Raw genomic sequence first — 25854 nt, 5'->3', positions numbered from 1 at the left:
GAGTGTTTGGAAAGAAATAGCAAATAGGAGTTGGCTAACACTGTGTACCAAATGTGTCTGTGTGGCTAAAGCCTTTCCATGGACAATGCATACGTATTAAGAGGAGGAGAGGCCTCTGCTGCTTTAAAATTAAAACCTGGTTTGTAGCAGAGTAAAAAAGCTCCCGTGGTTGTTACCTCGATGATGATGCACTAATTGGGAATGAAAGCACTGTGTGGAATTAATAACACCAAGGCATCTTGATAACACCTGTCTGGTGTACATTAGGTTGTTGTGCTGGAAGGGCTTTAAGAAGCAGGGCACACAACTTTTCACAGCTACACTTTGTACTCCAGGTAAGTCTAATGCAAATGAGGGGGAAATTGGTGACATTAGACTAATAGCACTGCTTAGTCTGTAATAGTCTCTACTTAATAATGACTCCGTAGTTAAAATTTTCAGATGAAGGCTGAAAACAATTTGCTCCACAGGAGGCCTCGTGGCTTTGTGTCTTCTGTTTTCGTAAAATGAATATTCAGACTAAGACAAATCAGGGAGTACAATGAAACAAGATAGGCATCTAATGCTTCCAGGGGCAAGATCACTCTCTGGCATAGACAGCAGTTGCACACAGAGGATTCTTGAAATTACAGCACGTTGATGTGTCTGCGTGTAAAACAAATATAGGCAGATTTAAGTCCAATGCCTTCTGTAAAGTGAGACTTATATCTCGAGTTCTTCTCCCATAGATATTCTTCCAATCATCTTATGAGGAAATTTAGGCCACAGCAGGGACAGATTCCTTTTGCCAAGATGTCCAGCTCCCACCTCAATGCTATGAGGAAAGCCAAGAGACAGCTCAATATTTATTTTTTATTGCAATCCCAAGTCAGGCATTGTAGTAGTAATCAACAGTGGAGAACAGAACATAGCCCAGTCGGCTTCTAATTGATAATCCAGATTCAAGTAAAACAAATTTCTAAACTGGATCAACTCCTGTTGAATAAATGACTAAGGCTCCAACATATATCCTGCCTGTGCAGTGACAAAATGGCAACACTCCTGGTTGCCTTCCCATTTGTGATTTGTCCATGCTGATGACAAACTCTTTTTAGCTGAGTGCACTGCTTATGGTGCAGGTTCCTGTCAAGGTGAATTTGATTCATTTTACCTTATTGCACCCAAGTTTAAATCATGTCATTTCTATCCGTGGCTACATGTGGTTGATTTGTGGTACATGTCCAACTGGAGAATACATAACATAAGATTGATTACAATAGCATTTCTAAGAGTGTAATGATAACTTTTTATGGCTTTCAACTCTGTCATTGTGCTGGTGTCACAGTGTTCTGAAAGGAGCTTGGGATCTCACACGTCACACTGCAGGAAAATAAAGTGGGGAGAGGAGCAATATTCAAAAGAGCTGGGAGGACATCACATTTCTTCATTAGGTTTGTCTGCAACTTAAAATCTGTCAAAAAAATGTTTCACCACACTCTACAGAAAAGAACATATTCAAGGTAGCTCCATAAATGGCTGCCAAGGAAGACACTGAAACCTGCGTTATTTGAGTGTTAATGAAATGTTAAAGATATTTGGACATTTGAAGTATCTGCCCTTTGGAAGGCTGGTTTTCATGTTGGCTTTGATGTGATTGTATGAGGTGTGATTTTTGCCTGTGACCATCTTTCCAGGTACACAGTGGTTCCACTTTTGAAAGTTGTGAGTGATTTGGGTGCACATTTCAAGGCATCAGAACTGGAGGATTCTTCCAAACCTCTTAGCTGTACAGCCTGTGTGGGTTTCTTTTATTGACAAAAGAGCTCACTGACACTTTTAAAGCTGCTTAAAGCCTGTGTCAGCCAGCAGTCAGAATCTAAGCAGACAAAAGAAATACCAAGTAGATGAAAATTAGAAGATAGCACAGAATTTCAGGAGCAGGTCTGGCAGTGTCTCTAATATTCTGGGTTTCTTGATTCCTTCTCTTCAGAGGCAAAGAAATTTATGGTATCCTTGACTTCTCCTTGGCTATGTGATTCCATGAAATGCAGGTGCTGTGGTTGATGGGAACTGTGGTTTTCCAATGTCCCTGTAAGCAGCAGGTGCCACTTGGGCAGAATGCTCTGCTGCTCTGTTCCTGATCAGCTCGTGGCTCCAAACACCAGCAAACCACAGAGGGTAACAAGATCCACCTTGTCAAGGATCATTCAAATGCATTGATCTTATTTTTACTCAGTGTTAACTGGGCCTTCCTGTTTGTGTAGCAGTGTTTGCAAGTACTACTTGTAAGCTGGATAAGTTAGTTAAGCTCTTGAAATCAAGTGTACAATGCTTCAAATTAAAAGCAGATTTGATTTGTCCTAACCACTGGACAAAGGCATCAGGGACTGGATTGTCATATTCTTTGAAGATACAGTGATCAGAAAACCACACTGGCCATTAATTGAGTGCTAATGTCAGATATTACTGTTGGGAACTAATTGCTGGTTAGTATATAATTACATACGTGTGTGTGTATATATATATATTTTAAAAGCCCCAAAACTGTGCACCCCAGGCATTTAAATAAAGGATCTGATTTCATGAATACAGATGCAGTTTCAAAAACACCTTTCCTAGCTGTTTTCTAAAGTTCTGCAAAATATTCCCTGAGAGCTGCTCCCTGCTGTTGCTGGGGTTTCCCAACCAGGAATAATTAAAAGACCTGTTCTTGTTGAATTTTCAGTGTGTGTGCGTTTGAACTGCTGCTCCAGTCAGTATGTAGATGGTGGTTCAATTTAATTGAAACTTGTTTCCTGAAAGAGAAGAGAATGAGTAAAAATCTGTTTTCACTGGTTTAGTTCATGCTGATAAGCAAATAAAATCATTTGCTGTCCTGAACGTGGATAGGAAGAAGATTGAGTATTCTTTGTACTTTATGGCCAAATAATTCCTAAGTAAGCATCAAGCTGCAAAGGAAAACCACTGTTTGAAAGAACTGACCTAACTCTTGTCTACTTTGTACCTCTCACCTTGCACCAAGGACTTTCTGAGCCTGGTCAAGGTGGGCTGAGTGCCCACTTGGGCGAGCGTCACCTTTGCATGGCAGAACATGAACTGCCTGGGAGGAGTCAGAAACCTGCACACTGCTTTGTGTTACTGGGAACTACAGCCAAGGAGCCTTCCAAAACTACAGAAAAGCACTTTTGACAGTGCATGTTGTTTGAAAGCTAGGTGTGGCACCAAACGGGAAGGTTGGGCAGGGAGGGCTGGATTATGGACAATTATATTGTTCCAGGGAGATCTGGGGATTGATGCTTGGTTTTGATTAAATCTGTTCACTGTTCAGGGAAAATTAAGTTCTACTTGCCCAAATTATTTATGGTATGGACCACGTGCCTTGCATCACGTACTCTCTCTAGTCACTGAGTGATAAATCCATGTGATAGAGGTCTCTAAAATACATCAGAGTTGCAGTAGGGAGTGAAAAGAGGCAAAAGAGGCAATAGGGCCGAAAGTCAGACTTGACAAGAGGTGTTTTGTTTGAATGCCTTGAGAAAATAATCTGAGGAACGTCCCATGCAGCAAAAAAAAAAAAAAAAAAAAAAAAAAAAAATCCAAGGCCAGTTTTGCAAATATCTGTGATTTTGTAGCATCTTTTTCAATGTTTGCATACCTGCCTGTGCTGCAGGGCCCTTCAGGAGGATGCTGTAATTGTCCCTTTGAAAACTGGGAGTGTGTAGCCCTCTCCAGAACTGCTTCATTGGGCACTCAGATGACTTCAGCTGCTCTTCTCTAATTACTGATGGAGACTGGGGGGGCTCTGAATTTCAGCTGAAGAGCTGATCTCTTTCAAGCTAAGCATCATGTCATAGTAAACTTGGTTACTTTTGTTTTGGTTTGCTTGTTTTTAAAGAGAGAAGAAGAAAATAGCGGTATAACTTTGCCTTGCAGAAGGCAACACTTTTTGGTCCTATTTTCACTGTGCAAGTTGGTAGGAAGTTGAGTTCAGAGTACTGAGGACACAGTTCAGGTGTTTTGAACCCTAATGTACCTGATTTACTGAGGGAGAATAATGAAGCAGAATAGCCTCAACTGCTGGAATAGTTTCACTCTATTGAATTGCATCAGTTTTAGACAACTAGGTCTGAACTGTGACATGTGAGATGGGATGTTGTAAATAGCACGGCTGTGTGCACAGCACAGCCCCCCTCTTCATCCTGCCTTTTCCTCTAAGCCTTTCCAGCTTAGAATTCAACACAAGCTTCTTTCTCACCAGTGAGAGTGAATTTTGATAATCCTGAGATGTCTAGACATCTGAACTCCAAGCTTCCCAAGCCTGAGGTGCTTCTTTTTGGAATTTCCATAATCTACATCTTACATGACCTATGCAGTTCATGTAGTAGTTTGTTTCCAATTAAAATTTTAAGTTGTAAAAAAAGGTACCGGAGAATTTGCAGTGATTCTACTAGGAATAGGAGAACTAGTTCAGGCAAAATAAGAGTCAATTCAAGCGTGGGTAGGTTTATGGGATTGTAGGGTTTTAGTTTTATTCTCACACTCCTCTGTAATTCCTAATTTTGGACAGAACAGATGGACTGAAATTCTCTCTCTTCCCTTGTTTCCCTTCTGGGAGAAAACATGTTTGCAGGGACAGATTCAGTGGTATAATTGAAGTAGAGAACAGGTCTGCTGCATTTCTGACCAACTGAAATCCAGAATAAAACAAGAAAATGAGGTTTAGATATTTTAGCCAAAGGAAAAATCCTATTAAAGAACACAGTCAACATTGGTATAAGGATCAACTCATTAAGCAAAAGAAATGATACAGATGTGTTGAATAATGCTGGATAACACAAAGAGGAGTTCTCTGAGGTGCATTGGAAATTCTGTGCTGGTGCTGTGCCTGTATCCCAGATCAGATGGAAATGATGTCTGGGTTTACCTGAGCCCTGAGTGAGTGCAGAGAAGCCCACACTGATCCAGGAACCTTCCTGCACAGCTTCTGCACCCACACAGAGACTCCAGGCTCAGGTGGGCACAGAAACTCCTGCCTCCTGACACAGGTGAGCTTCTCTGGCCAGGTGAAGGAGTGACTGTGCCACACACAGTTAAAAACAGAACCGAGGGAAATCAGTTCATCCCTGACCAGAACCCTGCCAGGTGGAGGAGCACAGCTGCTGTGTCAGAACTCCCAGAGGAGCTGGGCTGTAGCACAGGGCAGGGCTGCAGGTGCTTCTGGGTTGTCTCTATGATGCTTTTATCCCCAATTGTCTGTTCTGTTTATGCTGAATAATAAGTTTAGCACCTTTAAGACTTGTTCCAGAGAGTGAAGGGGGGAGAGAAGAAGCAGCAGTTTGTCTTCAGACCCTGCACTCACTCCTCCACATTGCTGCTCCTGGACTGTGTTGTCTGGGGATGGACAGACAGCAGGACAGAGCTCTGGACTGAACAGCCAGCAGAGCACCAGCAGCTGCACCTGGGGCCCACCAGGCCGGGCCTGGCCCGTGACATTTCCAGCACCACAGGGACTGATCAGAGACTGAGTGAAGTGAGGGGACTTCCTGAGTTTGTCATCTCTTTTAGAGCAGCAGTATTATTGTTTAATATTGTTTAGCTTTTATTGTTTAATAAGCAGGCTTTTTCCACTTATCTCCAAGGAGGTGTTTTCTCCCGAACCGGTTGTGGGGAGGGCCCTGTTGAATGTGCTTTTTGAGAGGAGGACCTCTGGGGAACTCTCTCCAAAATTTGCCCTGAACCAGGACAGTGCTCATCAGCCCCACAGAGGTCCCTTGGCTGCCCTGCCAACCATCACAGTTGGGATGGATTCAGACTGGTAGCACAAACGCTGCCAATCCCAGCACGCTGCCAGCACAGCCCCTTTGTGTGAGAATCCCCTTGGTCACAAGAGACTCAGCCAGAGTTAAGAGCTTTTAGCTTTTATCATGTTCTTATGCAAGCTCTTGGGAGTGAGCTCCTTGGGAAGACTTCTGAACAAACCAAGCTGGGCTCAGGAGCTCTCTGGAGCTCAATAAAGTTGGAGGCTGAGAAAGGGCTTGAAGAAAGTGCCAGACAGGCTGACAGTGCTCCTGTTTGTGCCTGGCTGTCTGCTTACAGCTCGCACTGGAGGCAGCAGGCTGGGCTTGATGAACCCTTGCCTGAACCAGCATGATAAATATATCTGTGCTCATTGCACAGCGCAAAATGCTCTACAAGGTTGAAATCCTGAAAGGCAAACTCCATCCAGCTACTGGATTTAAATTCTAGTAAATGGCCATATACAGCAGAGAAGGGAATAATTATTATATAGCAACTCTACTAGGTAAGAAAATGATTTCATAATCCCTTTAATGTCTGTGCTTCCACGCCAGCCAGCTGGCTTGGTTACTGCAGGTAAGAGAGGCTACTCTATTCCTTTAACAACTTGTTTTCAATCAAGCAAGCTAGATTTTTGCAAGATCAATATGAGATGAACAGAAAATATTTGATTACCTCAGGAGCTGTCAGTGTCTGACTTTTTTCTAAGCTGACATAAATAACATCTGGGGCAGCAAATGTACATGCTTCTGCTTTCTATTTCTGAACATTATTCATGGACTGAAACTTAGCTTGAAATTGAAACAATAAGAGTTAGAATTCTGGAAAAGCACCACTTCAATTTGCAGCAGAGAAACAACAAGCTGCCAGCTGGAATGAAGATTCCCAGCACACAGAAGGCAGAGAGCATGTGTAGCATGATGCAAAGTACAGTGAAACTTGCTTGTAAATCTCACTGCCTTTTAAAATTCAAGTCCTTCTCTCTGGCAGTCTAGAATGCTGCTGAAGTATTGCCCCATGCCTGAAATTATAGCACCTAAAAATATTGCTGTTTGTTCATGCTGTGAGAAAGGTGAACTAGGAGAATTGTCTGAGAAGCAATTGTCTGTGCTGTACCTTTGGGGTGGGTGCTGCAGTCACTTTTGCACCTTGCTTGTGCCCCATCTAGGCAAGAATTCTAAAATGTCCAGGTTGTTTAAATATCAGATGGTATTACTAAATCTGAAATGGCTTTATGAGAGGTTACTCTCTTCACACCTGCTATACAGGTGGTTATACTTCTGCTTGGCAAGTCCTCAGAGCAGGAACAACAAGAATACAATCCTGCCATTTCTATTCTGTGCTCTGAGAGTGCCTTTAAAATGCAGCAGTGTTTCCTACCCAGCAATTGTCCCCAGCAACCTCTTGAGATCTGAGCTATTAACTACCAGTGAATGAGTGCATGTGCTGTGGCCTTTAACCTCATCTTTGGGTTATCATTTCTGATGTTTCTTTCAATAACTTTACCAGATTTTTTTCTTTTTTTTTAAACTGCCACTGATTTTTTTTATTTTTTTTTTTTTGGCAGAGCTATGTTTCACACTTTTGGGCTGTATCCCCAGGATAGAAATACTTACTTTTCTTTCATATCTCATGTGCAATTTGTTGCCTCTGACAATTCCTTTCATTCTGAAAAATATTGCTTTAGAGAAATCAGTTTTAAAACCCAGCAGCAACTCAGACTATTTTTGTCTGTAGCCATTCCAAAGAAATACCAGTTGCCAACTTGTCTCAACAGCAATCAGCACCTCCAGGTAATGGCTCCTGACACACTTTGGTACAAAATGCTGCTGAAAACTCACAATCTGGCTCTTCTTTTTAGGCTAACAAAGAAAGACGCTGGAGAAGCGAAAAGATGGAAGAGTTTACTTCCTCCCCCTTGGAATAAGTGCTGTGGAAGGGATGAGGAGATGTCAGTGTGGGATCCTGAACTTGCTGGGGACGCGCGCAGGGACACGGCTGTGGTGTCTCTCTGAAGGAGCTGTCACCTTGAGTTAGGCTGCTGGGCCATGGCACAGTGCCACCCACGCTTGGGTGTACCCTGAAATGAGCACAAGGGCTTCAACTTCCCAGGCACACCAGCTTGGATGATGTCAAGGAGGGGGGAAAAAGGGGAAGGAAGCTTGCTTGTCAATGTTAAGAGAATAAATAAAAAATTAACTAAACCCTTCCCATCTGCTGTGCCAATAAATTTAAAATTGACCCAGTGGTTTTTAACCACCACTTTTTTTTTTTTTTCCCCAGGCTTTTGATGGTTTTAAGAAGCCCTTTAAAATTCAGCTTGTGCAGGTGGGGAGGCAGGGATGCAATCGATTTTTCTCCCTTCTTGCCAGGCGGTAGCTGAGGGAGAGGGAGCACATGCACAGTTCCTGCAGTGCCTGGGGAGAAGCTGTGACCCCTGAGCCCACACAGCCCAGCTTCCCTTCCTGTGGGGCTGGGGGGATTCCTCTTTGTGTTCATGGGACAAAGTTTTGGCCCCAAGAGTCTCACAGCCTGAAGTTGAAGGCACTTCACCTCTACAGCCATGTCTAGCAAAGGAGGGCCTTCATTTTTTCTCTATTATTCCAGGCATAATTAGTAATCAGCTAAAAGCTATGACTGAAATGTTGTTGTGATGATGACTTTTCTGAGCTGCACTGGGTATATTCTCCCTCTGCATGTGGATGGAAGGTTACAGGCTTTTTTTTTTTTAAATTATATTTAACTTGGGCAATTTCACAGAAAGCCTCTGAACTGATTTTACACCAGTATGGAGGGCTGATGAGGGAAATATTGGGTGCAGGTATCTTGGGGGACAGCTTGCCCCAGGCAAGAAGAGGCCATGAGCTGCTGCCCCTTTGAGGGACACTCTGAGGGTGTTATACCCTCACTTGTGCCCATCTGGGCCGTGAGGGTATAAAATCCCAGGATGAGCTTTGTTCAGGGTCTCCCCTTGGAGCCACCAGCTTCAGCTGTTGTTTTGTTATTTAGTTATTGCACCAAGATTGAATTATTGTCATGATCAGGACGTCTGAGACTCTGCTGTGGGGTTGAGCAGGTGGGGAAGCACCTGGTCTGACTGTGTGGGGTGTGTGAAGGGCCTTTGGTGAAGTGAGACTGTGGAAACTGGGGTTTCACCTGCTTTTAATAGCTCATGATTTTCAGGTGAACTTGTAATTCAGAGCTTTTCTATGTTCAAAACTTTCCTGAGAGATGAGGTAAACCAGGTTTCCAGGGGAACATGCACAAGAAAACCTTTACAGCCACCAAAAGAAGCAGTTAGGAAAAACTGAACCTATTTAGCAGCTTGCTTGGTAATAATTGATCAAGCTAATAATGTTCATTATATCCCAGCCCCTGCAAGCAATTTTGCAAAGACAAACCAATGCCTTCCTTGTGTTTGGACAAACCTCAGGCTGGAGCATAACACAAAATTCAGCTGCTAAAGAGCCATGTCTGGATCTAGCACTGCCAGAAGAGCTGCACTTTTTCAGCCTGTTCTGGGTTTGGGATGCTATACATGGGGTGGAGAAGGCTGCTCTGAGGGGACAGCATTTGGTTCATATGGGAAATATGAAATTTATTTACCTTTCCTTTCCTAGATTCTATACATTTAGGGTTTTTTTTCCTCTGCTTGTAGCACAGCTGTGAGTCTTTTTGCATCTTTGTAGCCTTTCATTGATTCCTCAGTGTGGTACCTTTTTTCTGGTTTTTTTTTTTGGTTTTGCTGTAGCCTGGTCCTCCCTGCTTTCCTACAGTCTGAAATCCATAGGAACATGCAGTTTGTTACTGCTGCTGAAAACTCAGTCACTATTTTTATATCTCACACCAATGTTCAGGTATCAGATGTGTCTGGTTGTTTAAAACTGAGTATAAGTTTAATAATATATGCTTCTAAGTGTTAGGGAATGGGTGGGAAATACCATCCACAGCAGCAACGGGATTTGTCTTATCTGTTTACCAGAGGTGCATTAATATCAGGGGCAAATCATGGCATGTTTTATGTTTAAACTAAATCTCTTTTCTCCCTCATTATTTAATAATTATTTGATTTTCTTTGATTCTCTCTCTTTCTTTTCCAAGTTAAAGAACCAACCATGCTCTGGCCAAATCTCTACCAAGCCAAGCAAACTCCTCCTTTTTATCCTTCTTTGATACTATAATGCTTCAACAGGACCAGTGTAAACTCCTCTGTGCTACCCTTGCCACCTGACATCTTAGAAACAGGATTTATCTCTGAATGTTTATTCTCCTCTATTCTCCATTTGAACAGTGTAAATATTTGACTTTGCAGCTGTGGTGTTAGTATAAACTTCACAGTAAAAACTTGGCTTAATTAAGACCGTCAAAATACCTGTCAGCTTTGTGTGTGTACAAGAGGCTGGGTCAGAATTAGCTGCCTGTAGGTGATGCTGCACATATTCCAAGGGCTTTTTATTCCTTGTGGCAGAATGTCTTTCAAAGGTGAATTTTGCAGCAGGTACTCAGGCAAAATTAGATAACAGGAAAGAACGTTTATATTCCTCTAAATACTGAAAGTTAGGTTTTACCCCAAAACTTTAAATGTACTTTATCAGAATATGCTGTCACATGTGGGGTGGTATGCACCACAGCAAGTATGTCATAAATACAGCTGAATTTTAAATACCCTCTTGTTTGTATGCCTGCATTCATCTCAGAGCACACAAAAACTAGAGGCCAATCTAAATGAAATAGGAATGCAACCAATTAGCTTCTTCATTTGCAGTAGTAATTTCTTAAAGATGAGAAAGAGATCATCCTGAAAACCTGCTGGAAGTAGAAAATAAATGTATGGAGAGAATGTATGGATTACTGTGATCTTTCCCAGTTGTGTTTGACATTATGGCTAATTTAACAGTTTTCTTAGATGTCTTTTTTTCAATTAAAGACTTGATAGAATAATTTGCTGAGGGGCTGGAGGTTCCAGCACAGGATGAAGCATCCAGTGGTACTGGGATCAGGGTGAACACAGAGCTGGATTGCAAACAGCAGCACTTGAGGTTTTGTTCAATGCAATGCCAGGTGCAGCTTGATTTCATAAAACAATAACCCTTGGCTGATGGAGTGTAATATGGCACATCTTCAGAAATAAATGAGACAAAATATTCCAATTACAGACTAATCTTACTTCTTTCTATCCCGAGCCAAGCGTTTGCCTCAATTGTTCAGCAACAAATTACCCCAGGAGCAGAGAACTACCACGAAGGATAACAAAGTGCTGTCTGCTCAGGGAGATTAACTCCTGATCAGATTCTCATATTAAGAGTTCTTGAAGGAAAAGAAGCAAACTAATTCACAGCAGATGAGACACTGATGTCTTGTTCTTTGTCTTCAGAGGAGCCTTCTGTGCTGTGTTCACCAGGGCTTTTTCTTTTTTGGAAGCTGCTTTTTTGAGGATTTGTGTGTGCCTTCTGCACAACACATGCTGCAATGAAAAAATAATCAAACTTACAGGAACGGTTTTGTGGGGGCTGGGAAAATTTTAGAAGTGTTGAGTTGTGCCAATTAATGCTTTTATTCAGCACTTCTGAGATTAAATTAATGATCTGTCATTAACTCTTTCACATATCTGTGTCATAAGAATGTCTCTTTTTCTCGTCTTTTGGATTGTTTTAAGACTGAGGCTGATTTTGCCCTGCAGAGGGGAATTCATAAAAGGCCAAACTGAGATGCAGAGAGACAAGCAATGTGGAGGTGTTAGTTCCAGCCATGCTGTGAATGTACATCACTACTGCGTTGAAGGAGTTTTAGGAGAGAATACTGATGAATGTGCTGCAGTTGGATTTACTCCTTTTTGCTGTGTTTCTCCCTCCACAGCCCCAGTAAATATCTTCATGTCGCTGCTCTAATGGCAGCCTTTGGGTGTGCTCTGCAGTCAGAGCTGGGGGTTCCTTGCAGTCCCCACAGCCTTCCCTGGGGCTTGGATGGATATGGAATTCCTCCTTTGCTCCAGCTGGATGTTGTTGATCTACACAGACCCTCTACAGAATTTGAAGTGCTTCACAGTCAAGTACAAGTTACTGCAGTGATTAATTAGTTTATAAATATTTTCTACAGCTTAACAAAATGTATCATTGCTGCGTTGGAAAGAGCCACTTGACACTCTGTGTGTATTTTAGGCTATGAAGATCAGCTGCAATTTTAAATGTGCAAAACCACTCCACTGGAATATCTCTATGCAGATGGGAGACAAAACTCAGCCAGATTTTTCAGTGAGTGGTTAATGGTCATTGTTTTGAGAAATTCAGATTTAACCTAGCATAGTATCTAAGTGTAACACTTCACCTGTGTCTCCTTTATTATTAATCACCCAGATTTAGGTTAATTGAGCTGCTTTGCAAGAACAGTCTCTTAAAGACAGTTCCTGACATCAGCTCTTTCCTTGCTGTGTGGAAAATATTCTCTTGAGAAGACCAAGCAGGAATTTAAAACAAAGCCCAGCAACCTTACATGGTCCTGACTTATTACTGGGCCAGCCCAAGCTGCAGCTCCTGATGATTGTTTTCTTGCCCCTCAGTTTAAAAATGCAGGTTTTGTTGACTTTGTTTCAGGTTGAACTGAGCAGCACCCTCTAAATCCCTTTGGTTAACAGTTGCTGCCACAGCAGGACTATGGAACACTGGAAAACACTTGAAGAAAGGGATTTTCAGAATATTGAAAGAAGCTCAGAGTGAAGGGGCTTTGCTGAAATGCGGCAGGTCACTGTGCTGAGGAGGTGGCTGTGAAATGTGAATGTGTGGAGCAGAAGGGGCTAATGAGGGGGGCTTCTGTTTGTTTTGGAGGGTGGGATGATTGGTTTGCAGCTGCTTAGGCTGTGGATAGCTCTGGTAGAGATAAGAATGCACAGGTGAGATGCAAAACCAGAGGTGCTGATGGAAATCTTTGGAGAGCCACTTGATCAAATGCTCCTTGGGAGGGTGGTTCAGCTGCAGGAGCTGCTTTTAGCTGCAAACATTGATGAAAAAGCCTTGATTCCCCCCAAAGAGCCATCCCAGGAATGGCTTTGCAGTTCCTTTCCCCTGCCCCAGGAGTACCTGGGTGTGCTCACACTGGCCCCAGCCAGGCTGTGCTCCAGTGCACTGCAGCTCCGTTGCTGGGAGTGCAGGCTGCCTGTGATGCTATAAACCAGATTAGGAAGGTGTTTGCCAATGTTTTGGCTTCTCAAAATGCCTGTCTATCCTTGAGACCTCTGCAGTCAGCCAACTGCTCCAGGCTTGGCCAGCCACGCTGCTTGGCAAATGGAAAGGCATCTCATTATGGGTAATTTGATTTAACATACCTGCTCACAAAAGCAGGTGACTCTTCATTTAGCTAGTGAGATGTTAAGGCTAATATTTCAACAGCTTGGGAGTTATGGCATGGTATATTTTTTTCCCCCTTCATTAATTTAAAGTAAAATTGAGCATTTTTGTAGTTTAGTTGTTGCAAAACTCCATGTACTCACTTTGCAAAGTGTTTCAATAATCCACATTCATGTGAATAACTCTTACACTGTCTAAAAAGGCTCCTTCTTGCTTTCTCCTTTCACTTAAATAAAAACTTGAGGTGGGGGAGGGGAACCACCAAAAAACCCCCAAATGAAAATAAAACAAAAATGCCTATTCATTTCTTTCCATGCTTTCTGACAGGAAATTGTTTCAAATTTGAGTTTTCCAGAGTTCAGGTGTTCCTCTACTTAGTAATTCTTACTGGGAAGGTATTGTAACAATGGCTCCAATTTCTATATGGTAGAAATTTAGCCTGGATCTTCCAGTCTTTCACCACAACTGTGAGAGCCAGGCCCTAAATCCAAGAGATTGCTCTGACCAGATCTAGAAATGCTCTGTGATGCTTCTCTTTGTTTCCATGGCAAGGCTATAAAAACCATTCCTCCAGCCTCCCGTGATCCCATAGAAAATTGGGACAGAACAGGTATGCAACTCATTACCTCACTGGAGTGCAGATTTTAATGCATCACGTGGGTTGGTTTTTTTTAAGGCACTTATTAATGAAGTGCCTTTTTTGATTTTTAAGGCACTTTAATCATAAAGTTCTATTAATGCAACACAGGTTATCCTGTTGGATCAGAGGGTGTGTCCTGAGATTCCTATCAGAAGTCTAAAAAATGCATTCCTTGTATATTTAGAATGCAGGAGAAGCCTTGCTTCTAATGCCCCGAAATGTGTGCCAGGTCTTCAGGGCATGCTATGTAACGTGGCCCCAAGAAGAAATGCCCTACTTTCAAACTGGAGAAGACAATGAATTATAGAATTAGATGGTGAGGAAACAGTGAAGGAGGCACAAGAACTAATTGCAGGGAGAGATGTTGCAGAAGTGTTTTTAATCCTGTACACTAGGGCAAAAGAAGTGGTACCAAGATCATTTGCACATGCACATTAAATGTATTAACCATCTTCTCGCCTTATGTAACATATCTAAATAATTTAAATGTGCTCTTTATGTAACTAAAAGCACATATTGCTTGAAGCAAAGTGTAAGGGGTAGGGGGAAGGGTTTTGATGAAAAGATTGCCTACCCATTTAGCTGTAGAAATGATAGCCCAAGTACTGTTTTTCCACAACTGTTTGGGCTAAATTTGAGTGAGATGTGCATTGGAAAAGCCCTAAGAAATTGAGAGTTCCTTTGCTTCTTCCAACCTTAACTTGGGCTATGTTCATTATTAGTTTTGAGGAAAACTGCCCTCAGTATGTTGCATTCAGTGCACCCACTGTGTATAGTGGAAATCCTCCTTTCAGTGGCAGAAAACAGATCTTTGTTCAGATGCTGTTAAATATATATATTTTTAAATCATATATTTGTTCAGTTTTTTTAATTTCTTTTGATCTTCCTTATCCTTTGCCATGACTTTGGGAGCAGGTTAGCAATCAAGTCTGGCCAGGTCACACCTGAAGATGATTGAGGCGGCCCTGGGGTAGCAAATTAGCTCAGATGAGATTCAGGTGAGGGCAATTAAGTGTTGGGGCAGTTAAAAAACAGCTGGGAAAGTTCCCACCCTTCAGTTCTCTGTGGGCAGTTGAGAAGGAAGCATGCAGCAGCCAGGGTAGGTTTTGTTGGTTTTTTTCATACTTTGTTTCATGTTTTTATATAGTTGTATAGTTTTGCTGTGTGGACTTTATGGTGGAAATCATCACAAGATTTTTATGGAGTCTTTATTTTTTTTTTTTCTAATTGTTTCCTGGGTTTTTGTGCTGAAATGAGCTGAGTAGTTGAGAGCAGCCAACATATTTTTATCTAGAGTAGCCAAGCAGAGGCACTGCAGAGGTCATGGTCTTGAGGGCTAACAGATCATCACTGTGGGAAGAGAATGTGATTTTTTTATTATTTCTTACAACTAAAACCAACTTGAATAACTAATCAAAAGTGCTTTATTTGTTGTTTTTGTTCTGAGTGTTTCTTTTGGGTTTTAAAGTTCCTCATTTGTGACCTTAAAAGTGGAATGATGTTCTTAAGACATTTTCCAATTGCAGAAGCCCTTTTCTGTTTGCAGCTGTTCAATGTGATGTGTCAAAGTGCTTTTTCTCCCTTCTGTGGCAAATCTTAATTTTATTTAGCACACAGTAAACATTTATTTTTGTCCTCCTAGAGATAAAGAATTTGCATGAGAGGTTTTTGAGTTGTTCTGAAACAATATTTATCTTGATAATTGGATGCATTTATCCAGTTTTGTGGATGTTTTTGTCTTTTGAAAAAAAGAACCAGGTTGTTGTTGTTGTTCTTCAGTGAGGTCTGTCCCTTAAAAACCTGTTTATTGAAGCTTAGTCTAAAATATATTAGATCTTGGCAATATAACCTGTGTGAAAGGAAAACTACAATATTATTATTCCCTCCACCCTGTTAAATCCTTACCTAAACGTGTTGGGGGTAATTTGTTCCCTTTTTAGAGCTATTTCAACACCTGGTATTTCCTCAGGAAGCCTGGAGGACTCATGTGGTTCTCAAATTGCCGCTGCTCTCCAGAGCTCTCTCAGTTGCTCTTTGGCTGAGTGTGATGGGCTGCTCTGCATGCCTGGGAAGGTTCATTTCTCACCAGGCAGAGCCACGTGCTGACATCTCGCAGGGAGTCCCATATGCCAGGACACCTGAGCCAGCCTTTAGTGCCTCCCAGCTACGTGGCAGGCCTGGAAGAACCTCTCTGAAAGTTTCTCTCCTGTCACTTTGCTGCTTTTAAGAGCTGTCTCAGCAGCATGCAGAGATGAGCAGGCTCCAGGAGTGGGGACTCTTAGGTATTCTTTCAAGTAATAAATAAATAATGCATTCCAGGCTGTGCTACCAGCAGATGTTCCCTGTTCCAACTTTATGGTTCTAGAGACAGTTAGAAGCAAGTTCAAAAGTAGTTTTATAGTATTTCTGGGGAACAACAACGAAGAAAGACACTGAGAACTGCTGCAGGTTTCAGCTCCTCGAAGGCAACTTCAAGTATTTGCAATTTTTATGTTAGGAAAAGAAAGAGGAGTTAAGATTCTGAAATCATGGAGTGCTTTCATAATGAATAGACTGCAGCCTCAATGGCCTCTCCAGAAGATGAATTCTAGGCATTAATAAGCAGCATGTCTGTCTATTATGGTATGCATGAATTTGTTTAGCTTCTCTCTGATGAGCTGAAGGTTATTGTTGACTGACTTTTCTTCAGTGTCAGTATCCTCTGCCTGCATCAATGCAATTTGTAATTCTCATGTACAAAAGGAAGAAGGATGGGATGCCCAGGATCACAATCTTTTGACTGGGGTTCAGGAGGGTGTTTCAGTAATTGGAAGGAGATGAAGGTGTGCTCTGACAGGGTAGTGAATCAGGTATTGCACTGGTGGAGGACAGCATATTGCTTCTTGTTCTAGGGGTGCCTACAGGCCTGTGGGGAGATAAGGCACAGGGTTACACACAGAGTAAGTTAATTCCATCCCAATTCATGTCCATGTGGTAATTTGAAGTGTGGTAAACATCTTGAAAAAGATAATTATTGGCTAACTTTTGCTAGTTTAATAGTGATTGTAATTTAATTTTCATTTCACTGGCTATGAAAAAAAGAAAACAATGGTTTCAGTTTTTTGATTTCTAGAGGGTTTATTTCCAAGTGCTTTTAATTCTAGTGGATTTATGTTTCTAGGGTCGGGAAATAATGGCCTGGCCACGTGCACTGTGCTGGGTGTATGGGCACAAACACTCCCAGAGTTGTTATTGAATACTTTCTCAGCAGATAGTGACCACTATTTATGCATATAAAATAAAGGGATAATAAATACTTAAAGGCATTCTGCTACACCCTTCTCTCTGCCACATCAGAGAGCCATCATTGGGATTTCCCAGCAATATAACAAATTCAAGATGAGTTCTAGAAATGATGTAGAAATTGTGTTGAGGAATGGTGGGTTTTCTGTGTGAGGCACTGTGAGGGTACTCAGGGCAGTGGCCTTTGCAGAGCTCCCAGCTGGGTCATGGGGAAGGGACCTCTCCAAAGGGAAGGTGACAGCAGGACCCTCCCTGCTGTCCCCCCTGAGCTGTGTCAGCCAAGGCTACACCTGACCTTCAGTGAATCCCTCTGATGGGCAGAGAGAGGAGGAAGGGCTGAAAGCAAACTTGGCTTTTTGTTGGGTATTTTAAGATTCGCTCTCAGTTTGCACTAAGTGTCTCTGCTTTCCTAAGTCAGGACGATGGTGTGAGAATTGAATACCTGCTCCCTTCCAGTGCTTCTGCTTTCTCAGTTTTTTTTGCCAAAGCATGACAATTCCTGTGACGATGTTGCCATTTTGCTAATGGTTCATGCCCTCGTGGATACCCTCCATTGCCCTAAAATATGCAATCATTTAATTGTCATTGCAATCCTATTATATTGCCATTATGGAACGTCTGGTGGGGAAAGCTATGAACGTGTTATTAGTGCTGAAAGGGACAATTTACTGAATCTCGCTAAATGCCATCACTTTTCAAAAATGAAACAAAATTACTTTATTATGCATGTCTTACTTTAATATTCTGCTCAGATAATGATTGGGAGCCATTGATCTTTTTCTGAGTGGAGATTTTTTTTTGTACAATTTTTAGTTTGTTGCAGCTGCAGGAATGCTAACAACTTCTTGGCTTCTTCCAGCATCCTTCTTTCTATTTAAAAATGAGAGGGATAAAAGGCAGTTCTTGTTGGACTGGAGTTGTGAGTGCAATTTTTTAAGTGCTTTGTGTTTAGTGACTCAAGAAATGTTCCTACTCATGAGTTCATACAAGTGAATCAGATACCTTCCTCCTGGCACTCCCTCTCCCTTTTGGCTCCTCTTTCCTTGTTTTTTGTAGCTGTTTTGTAAACTCTTTGGGGCACAGGGTACCTCTTAATGAGTCTTTGAAATAGCGTTATACTCTGCTCTGTACAACCTCACTTGAGGTCTCCAATTACAGCCCAAGTACAGACAATGAAGTCCCTGTGTGTGATTCTGGTGCTGGAGGAGGGCTGGTTGTGTTTGAAGCACATGCAACTTGTTGTCAGCGTGGGAGCTTAAAATGGCAGGCTATTCCCAGAGAGGGTGCAGTGAATTGGAGAATTTGAAATTCTTACTGATTCTGGAAAGTGCATTTCCTTCTGTGGCTGGCAAGTGAGGCTGAGTGAATCATTCCCTCATCTTTGAAATTACCTCTGAAGAGCTACAAGAAATCCATGGAAAATGTCATTGTGGAACAATATGGAGACCAAGAGGGGCTCCTCCAATGTTTTAATAAATTCCAGAGGAAAAGCTATTTTAACCATAAAGGAAGAAGGTATCATAGAAGTCCTTTAATATCTTTATGGTTTGATTTCTTTCTAAGTGCACATAAAACAAACTGGAGAGCACTACATGCAAATTATGATTAATAATTTGAGCTTGGGGGACATTAAAAATTCTAAGGTATGGTAAATGAAAAATGGATCAGGATTAAGAATGCAGATATATGCTTACATTGCAAGTGTGTCACCAAGCAAAGCAAGAGTAGTCTGTTGTCATTTTTCCTCTTGTTTAATTCATGTGATATGTTTAGCTATTTCATATAGATTCTACAATTTTTTTTTTTTTGTTAATCCTAGATTTCTTCCTGGTAATTTTGAATTTTTAGTTCTGGGCCAGCTGATACACCACAAATAGAATTACTACTATACAACTTAGTTTGGAAAAGGGTTTTTGAAAAGCAGTTTTGAATTGCCTTGTGGCAATTCTCTTGTACATAAACTCATTTTAACTGCATAAAACCTACTATATTGCATCTAGAAACTGCAGTGAATGTGCATTTAGATGTTATGAATAACTGCAGTTAAGTAGAAATGAAACTGAAATAAATCTGAATTTTATTTGCACTTTCCCTTCATTTTAATGCCACTCAAGCTGCTGCTACCTTTTATTCTCAGAGTAACATAGCTGTTAAGGATAAAGAGAGAGTGTGTGTGTTTATCTGTGAAATGCTCAAGCACTGTTGGCCTACATGTAGCATGGTTTATAACCTCAGAGGCTGTGCAATGAAATTTTGACTGCTGGACATTATTTTAAAGCCGTTTGCTCTTGTCATGGAAATGCATTACACAACTAACACAAGGTATGGCCGAGAAAACTGAATGACCACTTCAAAATTTAAGGTTTCTGTGGGTGATAAGGGGTGGTTATGCCTTGGCAATCAAGATGCTGTTAAAAGGTGTTGGGAATGTGCACGAAGGGCTCTTCCTGCAGACCTTGAGTGCTTTTGCAGCAGCCAGGACTTGGCTTGGTGCTGTGGCAGGGAGCCCTGCCAGTGGAACCATGTGGGTGACAATGTTCCCTCTGCTCTGCAGCTGCAGCAGACCTGGAGGAGCCCAAGTGACTGTGGGGGAAATGTTCAAAAGCACTTGAATGGCTTGGTCAGCTTTGTGTCATTTCTGAACATGACTCACCTGCTCAGGAACTGCAGCCCACACAAAATGTGCTTTGTCTGCCAGTGCAGCCAACAGCCTCTGAAAATTTTACCATCAAAAATCCTGGTTGACGAAGGTTTGCTTGATTTATCAGGCTGTGATGGCTTTTATTTGCCTTCCTGCTGTTCTTTTTGCTGCCAACTCATTCAAATCTAAACTTTTGGACCATTTCTCTTCTGTCAACTCTCAACTTTTGTCATGCAAGCCACCCTGCGCAATTAGTGTCAGAGTGTAATTAAAATGCTAAAACGAGGTAGTAGGAGCCTGTGCGTTGCCTGGTGGGCTCCTGCCAGCAGCTAATGAACAAGCCCTCTGTCCTGAACACATGGATGTGCTGGAAAAACAGCCTGGATGCTGAACACAAAACCTCTTAGCAAAGCCATCGTGGAGAGGAGCATTTTGAGAAGCATGCTGCTCCTGCAGAGTGTGAGCACCCTCTGGGGAGCTGGGACCCAGCCCTGGCTGGCCCTGCTCCATGCAGTGACAGTGCTGTGGCTGTGCCCCTCTCCCCCTCACTGTGGGTCCCTTCCCTCAGCACATTCTGTGAGTCTCTGGTTATCAAGACTGTTTCTGTTATAGTTTTCTCTCTTTTTTTCCCCATTTTCTAATGATTAAATCTGCACTAATAATGATCCTTTGATTAGGCTGTTAATATTTCAATTATGGGTACTGGGAAGCCAATGACTGGACATAGAAGGTGCATTTTCTTTTTGCCCAAAGCAACTTTTTGAGCATAATTTCTTTCATCTCTTTTGATTTCATAATAGCACATATAAGGAAGAAAAAAAAAAAGGCAGCATGGAGCAGATTGCTGGCATGGAGGCTGACCAGGCTCAGGAGTTATTGCAGACTGCACTGCTGCTCTGCCACGTCTTAACTTTAAACTTGTTTTATCACACCCACCTCTCCTTTCCCCTCTTGAAGGAGTTATCTCAAAGACTGAGAATTAGTATAGCCTGGAAAGTGTTTAATTTGTTCCCTAATTAATGAATATAATGTAATGTACACCTGTGGTGATAATACCTTTATTAGCATTGAAGCTGTTAGACATCAAAGCTTTGTATCGGGCAAAACCATCTATTTCTCATTTAATGGAGTCACAATTCAAGTGTGTTGTGTTAGAATGAAATCACATCATAACTGGAGCTCTGCACAGTGAGCAGAAACCCTTCCATGCCAAACTGCAGGTCAATAATAGGGTAGGATGTTATGTTAGGTCACAATCCACGTTTGACATCACTGAAAGTTTTATGAATTCACTCCTTTTAACACTTGACAAGTGTCTTAAGAGGTAGAGGCATTAATATTATTTTTGCTTCATAAATAAGGGTGAAACAGTGTTCTCACCTCAACGTGAACAGTCGCAATAAAGAGAAAACGCTTCAGCTTTTGCAGCAATAATTCATTTCCTGCATGGATAAACTGAGGCCGAAGGCAAAATAGTTTGTCTCTATCTAGTATTGTAAATACATTACTTTTCCTTTTTTAAATTTGAAGTCCTTCCTATTAGACCACAAGCAATTCTGAGGTTTCTTTCCCACAGCTTCTTTTGTTTCTTTTCCCAATTCCTCTGCTGTTATTGTACGACATTTTGTTCAAGGCTTTTTGTTTGTTTCTGATTCCTCATCTCTCTAAAATAGGAAGTGTGTTCTGGCTGAAAAAAAATATCTTGGAGATTTATTGTGGAAAAGCCTGGATGTGCTTACTTGGGCAAAATTCTCCATGATTTCATTGTTCTTTTTAAGAAGCATGAAGAAAGCTGGTCATGTTCAATATTGCCTGCCCAGGCAGTGTCTTGTAGGCATGACAACAAGCATATGTTGTTGGGGAGGCAAATGCAACTGGCTTTGGAACTCATCCATCTCGTGAGGGAAAGGTAACAAGAATTTGTTATAAGAAAAATATAAGATGAACGTTCCCGTAAGAAAACAGTAAAGAAATTCCCAATATGTAGGGTTTGATCTTCATATTCTCTGGATCATGGCTGTATTTATCTTCTGCCAGGAAGGATGAAGGGGCCAATAATGGTGTTTTCCCATTCTCCAACCTTCTTTTCCTTTCCTCCATGGATTCTTAGATTTATTTTTATCTTGGAGAAGCTGCAGTTTACTGGTGCAGTAGGTTAGCTTTTATAGTTATAAAATTTAGGGGAGAGTGATATCCTTTCCATACAACTTCCAGAGTGCTTTCTAAAGCCTTTATTGCTGTAATCTTTCAGATTCAGTAAGAATCCTTGACCTTTGCTGCCTCCATTATTTTAGAGATGTTGCATGACTCTGATTCCTCTGTGCTCCCACATCATAAGGGAAAATCTTTCCTTATGGAAATGGCATAGCTACATCAAATCAACATGTCTTGCACTTTTCACAATAAGTGCTAGAGATCTGCCTGCACTTAATAGAGAAGTAACTATTACTGCATTGCATAGCAGGTAAAGTGGAAATAGAGCATATTCCTGATGTACAGTGATTATTTCTGCGAACATTTAGTCTATATTTGAAAAAAAAAGTGAAAATAATTTATTTGAAAACATGAAAATGAAACTGCCTTTTTTTTCTTCATATTTTGCAAAGGTTATTTTCCCTCTGTTGTATTTTGGGGCTTTATTTAGCAATCAAGGAATTCAGTCTGGGTGCCAGAACCAGCTCTTGCCACCTTTAAGGCAGGGTTGTGGCTGTGGTTGTGAAGATTCAAAGGTAATGTTCTCACTTTTGTGCTGACACAATAACCAGTGTCAGAAAACAGACCACATTAATGAGTTTCATTTAAAAATTTATTAAAATATGCATGTGTAACATTTCCAATTACATTGCAAGTATGAAGGGATGTGGTCTCGTGGGAAGGCATTCAAGTCTCTGAGGGAAAAAAAGAACATTGTAAAACACACATAAAAGGACACTGCAAGCCAGATTAACATATGAAACTCTCAGCAGTGGAGTTCTTTGACGAAAATGAAGAAAAATGTTGGGAAGAATATTTAGAGTTTACTGTTTTACACTGCTCAACAGCTCTGTGTTCATTAACTGGCACATCCCTTCTAATTGGTGATCTCATTTGTACTGTGTCAACAGCTTTTAGCAGTGCCTCTTCACATTCTGTTTGCTTTAAAACACAGTTTCTGTAATCAGGGAGAAAACTGGGAGCAAAATCACCATTTCAGAACTTGTAGTCGTCTTCATTGCTGCCTTCTCTGCAACCTGGCCCAGCTCTGGGTGGTTCCCCTGTGAGCTGGGGAGGTTCTGTGGGTGAGGCTCTGCACATCTACTAGAACTGCGCAGTGCTTTTAGTGAATCACTGCAGGCTTTGTGGCACTCTAAAAGCATTCCAGAATTAACCTTTTTTTCCTTTATGCTGCATTACCAAAGTAATCTCTTCTTTCATGTTTTGTCATGTGATAAAAAACAAGACTGGTGTGATTTATAGAGGCAAATTTGGCAATCTCTTGCTATTTGCTTGGAGTGGATGGTACATGTCAAATTTGTGCCTGTCCCAATGAAGATGTTACCTGAAAGAGCAGAGAGTGTTTTAGTGGGTCAGATGTAGATTAAGGTGCTACTTTTGTAAGAGTGTGGGCCGGGTATGATTTATAGATTAAGCTGGTTTCCCCTATTCAGTTTAGTTTGCATTTTTCTCTTTATTATCTATTTTGTGGTTCAATAATTTGTAGTAATTTATCTACCTCAACACAAAAGAAACCTAAACAATGACAGAAAATATTTTCCATACATTTCAGCATTTTTTCTTGTTATGGTACGACATACTTCTCCATCCACTGCAGGTTTTTATTTTTCCATTGTGCAGTAAGATGTCATTTGAAAATATTTTGGAGTGTTCCAATGCTCCTTGTAATTTTCCATTACCTAAATCATCCCAAGTCCTTTTACAACAAGCCCCAGTCCAACTAGAGACTTTGTCCTTGTCTCCTTTTTATCCCAAAATCTGTCTCAGTTACATCAGAAGCTCCAGCCCTATGAAATCCACTCTTGTCCTGCTTCTCAGCAAATTTGGAAAAGTGTAATTTGCCTGCCTGAGGATTGCATTATTAGGTTTGCTGTCACCTTGTTAGTGCTCCTTCCTTTGCTGGGTTCATCTGTAATAAGTCAGAGTTCATTCATTATAGAAACTCAGAGATGTACAGAGAAGAAATTGTGAAGAGACTTTAATAGTTTCTATTCCTTACAAGAGGGTTGTCTTTAAATTATAAAGTATTATAAAGGACTTTTGCTCTTAGCATTAGTTTTCTAAGCTCTCAATCCCTTTGACAAGGGCAATAGAAGCAGAGGTATCACCTGGAACAGGGGGGGAGGGAGAGAGCCATCCAACCTCATCTTTCTTTGACTGATTGATGTTTGGTAAGTTTACTGGAGTTAATGTAAACCTTCTTGCTTAGCTCAACATCTGATTTGGTGCTATGATAAACAAAGAGGAACAATTCAGGCATTTTCTCCCACATGGTGTTTTTTTTTTTTTTTTTTTTTTTTTTTTTGTGTGATGCATCTTCTGGAGATGCCTTGCAGTCATTTAGGTGGTGTGGGACCTTTCAGAATGAAAAACAACACGGAAAAGAATAAAACAAAAAGTGTTTTGTTCTGTAGTTAGCTGAAGGATTGGATAGGAAAGTTGGAGATATTAGTAACCTTCAACAAATAATTAAAATTGAGCAGGAGGGCCTGGAAGCAACTGTGTGTAATGTAGCAGCTCACACAGCTCTGCAGATATCAAAGTAGCTCTGTATACACTTGGTTAAATATTTTGGTTTTAAACTTCACTGCCGCCATCTACTTCCTGTAGTGCTCCTTATTCCTTGCTGTCAATAAAATGGGAGGGGAGCCTTGGGGCACAGTGTGCATCTCTGTGGGCTCTTCCAGGTGCTGATGGAAAGACAAACTCGTGCAGATGTGGAGAGAAGGGGAAGCTGAGCTGCTCCCCCAAAGCACAGCCTCAGCTCCACCGTGTTTTTCACCACAGTGCCCTTATTGAAATTTGTGTGGGTGATGTCAGTTTAATAGGCTCAGCACTTTTAGGGGACATTGACAGAAACTAAATTGGAAAAATGCAACAAATGTTAGGTTTTAGCAGAATATCGACTTAATACAGATTGAACAGGGAAGAAAAATATTGCATGGTGTGCAACTTGAACTTCACATTGTCTCATTAAAGACTCTGCAATGGATAACACTGTCTGCCTGCCTTGCCCTCAGCTGTAGACCCAGCAGATCATTCATGTAAGGAGCAATAATATACCACTCCATGGTACCTCACTGCAACTGCCACGAGGTATTCTCAAGATCGGTATTTATTACTTACTGAAATCTGCACTCCATTTATTTCTGTGTAACTGGTTTTTTGCTCCCTCCCCACTTTTCTGTGGCCCCACATCTATTTTTTATTCATTTGTTTGACCCAAGTTTCTTTCTTGTATACAGCAATCAATCCCTTGACACCCTCAGGTGTCCCCAAACCTGGGTGTGTATTTAGATTTTGTTTTTCCCTTTTAATGGCGTACCTAGAAAAATGAGTGGGAAGAAATATTAGTTTCTGTCAATAAGAAAGTTGTGTCCTGTCTAGAATAAGTGGCTTGACTGAAAAATTGAAAACTGGGCCAATCAACTTAATTTTCACAAGAAAAAAACACTAATTCTCAAAATATGAGCTCAATATTCAATTTGATTTTTCCATCTTGATGTGTTGTATGCCATCAGCTACCAGTGTCTGTTTTAGAAACAAATAAACTGTGGGTTGAGGGCACATCAACTCTACCATTAATGTGAATTAAAGGCCATTGAATCTGATGCCAGTAAGCACCAGTTAAGCAAATGGTAGCAAAGGGTGGCTTGTCAGATGGGCAGCTGATGCCTTGGGTGGTCGCTGATGAGATGGCCAAGTCTGTGCATGTTCCCTTGGCTGGGGATAAGGAAGTTATTCAGGAACAATTAGTTCATGGCTAAGTTTGTGAGTGTTTTTTTGGTTTTGTTTGTTTTCCCCCAAAAATGAATTGCTTAATATAATCCTTTTGTTTACTCACCAGAGGATAAAAAGAGATGGAATTTGCCAACTGTGCAAAGAGTGGGCTATTGGTGGGAGGGACTTGTGATGTATTTGTAGCCTGAGTCCCACAGTGACTGTGCAATACTGATATTTAG

Source organism: Molothrus ater, chromosome 16, assembly GCF_012460135.2.
Source record: "Molothrus ater isolate BHLD 08-10-18 breed brown headed cowbird chromosome 16, BPBGC_Mater_1.1, whole genome shotgun sequence".
In the NCBI taxonomy this organism is placed as follows: domain Eukaryota; kingdom Metazoa; phylum Chordata; class Aves; order Passeriformes; family Icteridae; genus Molothrus; species Molothrus ater.
The sequence above is the reverse complement of the archived record's forward strand: the minus strand, read 5'-3'. Positions refer to the sequence as shown.